General features: G+C 34.1%; 1 long non-coding RNA gene across 1 annotated transcript; it reads right to left on the bottom strand.

Annotated features, from left to right (window-relative positions):
• Positions 1-2,918: 2,918 nt before the first annotated feature.
• On the bottom strand, positions 2,919-4,883 carry LOC127714485 (uncharacterized). The gene is made up of 3 exons (XR_007987750.1): positions 4,729-4,883; positions 4,080-4,214; positions 2,919-3,058 (listed from the first exon to the last, which is right to left on the bottom strand). It is a non-coding gene; the product is annotated as an uncharacterized LOC127714485 (long non-coding RNA).
• Positions 4,884-5,296: the final 413 nt, after the last annotated feature.

Genomic DNA, 5,296 nt, shown 5'->3' with positions numbered 1-5,296 from the left:
CATGTATTTTGAATTTGGACATTGGACCATAATAGGTAAATTAAAAAAAATGAAGTTCTTAGACCACATTCTTTCTGTTTCAGAAACCTATGCTGTGTCAAATATTTAATCACAATCCAAATTCAGAGCTGTATCAAGCTTGAATGTTGTGTCCATACTTGCCCCAACTGTTCAGGGTTTGACCTCTGCGGTCGTATCAAGCTTCGCACAGCGAAGCATTTTATTCTCTTTATCTAAATCACAAATTACAAAACAAAGTGCTTTTCTTAAGTTTAATGGACTTTCTAACATCACGACAGAACATCATATTAGCCATGTGGTATGGGTTTCCAATGGTGGAGATTTTTGAAAAATTGCAAAAAAGCCGGACTTTCCGATTTACTTCTTTTGCATTATCTTACATCGGAACAGTTATAATTAATTCCTGAATTTCAGAAATATTTTCCTATATTGTTTTTTTTTTCAGAAACTATAGCAATAGATCACATAAATGTTGTTGTGTGGAATGATTGTAATATGTACAAGTTTGCCTGGCAGGGTTCATCTGACCTTTACTTCATTTGCATGGTTCATTCGTCAAAGTTAAGTTTTCCTTATTTAGTCTGTTTCTTAGATATTATAAGCAATAGGTTAACTTTATTTGATGCATGGAATGATTGCAAGGTGTACATGTCTGTCATGTAGGGTTCATCTGACCTTGGCCTCATTTTCATGTTTCATTAGACAATATTACGTTTTCATTGTTTGGTCTGTTTCATGTATACTATAAGCAATAGGTCGTCAACTATATTTGGTGAATGAAAAGATTGTTGTAAGGTGTACATGTCTGTCATATTTTGTTGTCTGACCTTGACCTCATTTTCATTGATAATGTCAAGTTTATGTGATTCTTGTAGTAAAACTTTATCTTTAGGACCATAAACATAAAATCAATCATGGCTAGTAAAGCAGGCGAGACATTTCAGCATGATCACTCTTGTTTGTGTTTTGACAGAAACTAGTAAATAGTAAATAGTGATTTTACCTACTATCTAGGAAACTATAAAAGATCGACTGAATTTTTGAATAGCAGATGTAGAGGCTTTAATAATTTGGATTGTCCAATTCTTGACATTGAGCATAAAAACCAGGTGAGTGAAACCGACTCTGCAACTTTTACTACGAAGTACAAGTTAGGTTGGCATTTATGTAAACCACACTTTAAGTTTCACAAATTACTGGAATATCATAAGGTCATATTTCCGAAAAAGGCAGAGCCTAAAAAGGTTTTAACTAGAAGAGAATATCTAAAGATTTGACAGTAGTTCAGAGCAGACAATTTTTGTCGCAGAAAGCTCGACATAGGGATAGTGATCCGCGGTGGCGTTAACTAACTTAAAAGCTTAATATTTCAGAGGGTAGAAGACCTGGATGCTTCATACTTTGTTTATAGATGCCTTATGATATGAAGTTTCTGTCTGTCATATGTCCATTGTCCTTGACCTCATTTTCATGGTTCAGTGACTGCTTGAAAAAAAAGTGAAGATTTTTTGTGATGTTAATTTCTCTCATATTATGAGTAATAAAATAACTATATCTGGTATGTGCGTACTTTGCAAGGTCCTCATGTCTGTCAGACAGTTTTCACTTGACCTCAACCTCATTTCATGGATCAGTGAACAAGGTTAAGTTTTAGTGGTCAAGTCAATATCTCAGATACTATAAGCAATAGGTCTACTATGTTTGGTGTATATAATGATTGTAAGGTGTACAATCCAACTGGCAGGTGTCATCTGACCTTGACCTCATTTTCATGGTTCAATGGTCATAGTTTAATTTTTGTTTTTTGGTCTGTTTTTCTAATACTGTATGCAATAGGTCAACTATATTTGGTGTATGGAAATATTTTACAATGTACATGTCAGTCTGGAAGGTTTTATTTGACCTTGACCTCATTTTCACGGTTCAATGCTCAATGTTAAGTTTTTGTGTTTTGGTCTGTTTTTCTAATACTGTATGCAGTAGGTCAACTATATTTGGTGTATGGAAATATTTTACGATGTACATGTCAGTCTGGCAGGTTTTATTTGACCTTGACCTCATTTTCACGGTTCATTGCTCAATGTTAAGTTTTTGTGTTTGGTCTGTTTTTCTTATCCTGTAAATATTTTACGATGTACATGTCAGTCTGGCAGGTTTTATTTGACCTTGACCTCATTTTCACAGTTCATTGCTCAATGTTAATTTTTGTGTTTTGGTCTTTTTCTAATATTGTATGCAAAAGGTCAACTATATTTGGTGTATGGAAATATTTTATGATGTACATGTCAGTCTGGCAGGTTTTATTTGACCTTGACCTTATTTTCATGGTCCATTGCTTATGTTAAGTTTTTGTGTTTTGGTCTGTTTTTCTTAAACTTTAAGCAATAGGTCAACTATATTTGGTGTATGGAATGATTGTAAGGTGTATATGTCTGTCTGGCAGGTATCATCTGTCCTTCACCTCATTTTCATTGTTGATTGGTCAATGTTCAGTTTTCCTGGTTTACTAGTACTTTGTTTCCTAGATACTTTAAACAATTGGTCAACTATATTTAATGCATTGAATGATTTTAAGGTGTACATGTCTGTCTGGCAGGGTTCATCTGACCTTGACTTAATTTCCATGGTTCATTGGTCAGTATAGAATTTCCATGGTTTTGTCTGTTTCTTTTATACTATAAGCAATAGGTCATCTATATTCTGTGTATGGAATGATTGTATTAAAAGTGTAAATGTATTTCAGGCTTGGTTTATCTGACCTTGGCCTCATTTTCTTGGATCATAAATGTTAATGTGATACTTGTAGTAAAACTTTATATGTAGGACTATCAACATAAAATCAATGGTCAGTATAGTAGGCGAGACATTTCAGCGTGTGCACTCTTGTTAATAAAAAACATTATCCATTCAGTGATTTATTATACAGTATTATAGCATGTATAAAAAAGCCGATTATATCTTTGTTGATATCCTTAAATCTGTATACATGATATAGGAAAGCTCCTTGGTCTTGGAAACATTCGTCGACGTGGACACCCTTAAAAAAATTAAAGCAGTTTATTAGTGTCTATGAAAAGAGAGGCAAAAGATACCATAGGGACATTCAAACTCATAAGTCAAAAATAAACTTTCCAAATATCTTGCTTAATGGTGTTGGGGGAAAATCCTTACCAACTAAAATCAAAATAGCAGGCGCACCCTTCATTTTCTATAGAAGAAGTAGAAAATTGATTATCAGAACTCACTTACTTCATTTTTTCTATTATGCAATAGACGTGGACACCCTTAAAAAAATTAAAGCAGTATATTAGTGTCTATGAAAAGAGAGGCAAAAGATACCATAGGGACATTCAAACTCATAAGTCAAAAATAAACTTTCCAAATATCTTGCTTAATGGTGTTGGGGGGAAAATCCTTACCAACTAAAATCAAAATAGCAGGCGCACCCTTCATTTTCTATAGAAGAAGTAGAAAATTGATTATCAGAACTCACTGACTTCATTTTTTCTATTATGCAATTAGGAACAAAACATCCTAACAATATTGTCAAAGAAAATACTGAGACGCAAAAGCCTTTGTGATTGCTTTCAATTACTGATAGCATGCTTTGTAATACTTCATGTTTTAACTAATTTTTCGACATCAATACATGATTATGTGACTGACCGAAAATTCAGGAATTACGTAAGTGCTTGTTCCATAATTGATTAATGTTTTGGCTTTGTTTTGATTCAGTGAGTAGCGTGTCATTTTCGCTTGTCTATTGAAAGAACCCTTATGTTGATCACTAAAATGCTTCTTTTTTTTTCCTTTTTTTTGGGGGGGGGGGGGGGGGATGTTAAATAGGTGGTGTTGAAAATTTGAAAAAAGGCAGGACAGGAGTTTTTAGTAAAAAGAAAGGCAGGATGAGCAACTTGGAAAAAAAAAAGGCAGGACCGAATAGAGTGAAAAATAAAAAGGCAGGACAGAGATTACAACTAAAAAAAATGCAGGACAAAATTTTTCATCCTAGCCCCCCCCCCCCATAAAAATCAAATGGTAGCTCCCTAAATACGTACGGATTTCACACTTCTTTCCATAAAACCCAGTTCCACCACAGAAACATTTGTATGAAGGTAATCCATTCCACGTTCTTGTAGAAACACAAAAACCATGGTTACACACGTCAGGTAGAGAGCAGTAATTCCCAAGCCCTGCGTGGAGAAAAAAAAGATACTGTTTGAATCAAATAGAATAAATGACCTTTTGTGAATCCTTTCAGACTTTTTACATCTATTGCTGATTCTTAAAAAAAATAGTCATACGTACATTCGTACAAATAACCAAATTTAAGTAAAAAAAAGTTAGGTTAAAGCTAAAGTGTAAACTTTATGCAAAATGAGTGAATGCCAAAAGGTACGTCATTGTTACTGGTCAGGTATTGCTTTCCGTAACACTATCTATTTGACGATTTTTTTTCAGTCGCATTCAAACATCTATGAGCGTACCTGTCACCGTTGTAAGAGTTGACCTGCCATAATGTCATCTTTTTCCACGCCAAATTTTTGTTATTGTAGAAAAAAGTCGATGAGTGCACACACAATATCACTTTATTCTAAATTTATAAGTACACTGCATTATCATTAACGTACTTGTATTTCCTCGTGTACTGAATTAAACACGAACGATGACCCCCCACCCCCCTTCATATATGTACATGATAAATACCATATAGCTCCAACTGACAATCCTCTAAACTACTAAACATAGTAGGATTCTGACAATTATCAATGTCTTCTCTAAAAGTGCATTCATTTTCCATAATAGTCCATCCTTCGTATAGCTGGTTGCAGTTTCGATCAACTGGGTTGCTGTTTACAGTAGTATCTAAAATAGAAAAATGGAAGTGTGACAATCTGATATAACAAAGGACAAGCAGACCGGTATTTTAAAATATCCAAACTATCGACAGAAGAAACTCGGTGTTAACTGGTGATAACGGGGTGTAAAGGGGAAATGGATTTGTCACTGGTGTAATTCTAGGGTAGATGATCTTGCTTGTTATTAAACACAGATTTCGAATAAGAAAAATGTAATGTTGCAATATTTATACTTAAATTGAAGTCATTTTCAATCTGATTGAAATACCGATTATGTGTTCAAGCATTACAAAGCTAGGACACCGTATCTATTTTAATCAGTAAAGTAATTTTGGTATTTGTTTGAGCTTTGAAACCCAAAAATTTGGTTGATTATATAGGAAATCACTGAAGCATGACTGGAGCGGGCCCCATCT

The sequence above is a fragment of the Mytilus californianus genome, unplaced genomic scaffold (genome assembly GCF_021869535.1).
Source record: "Mytilus californianus isolate M0D057914Y unplaced genomic scaffold, xbMytCali1.0.p SCAF_9, whole genome shotgun sequence".
Lineage (NCBI taxonomy): Eukaryota > Metazoa > Mollusca > Bivalvia > Mytilida > Mytilidae > Mytilus > Mytilus californianus.
Note: the sequence above shows the minus strand (reverse complement) of the source record. Positions and strands in the feature narration are given on the sequence as shown.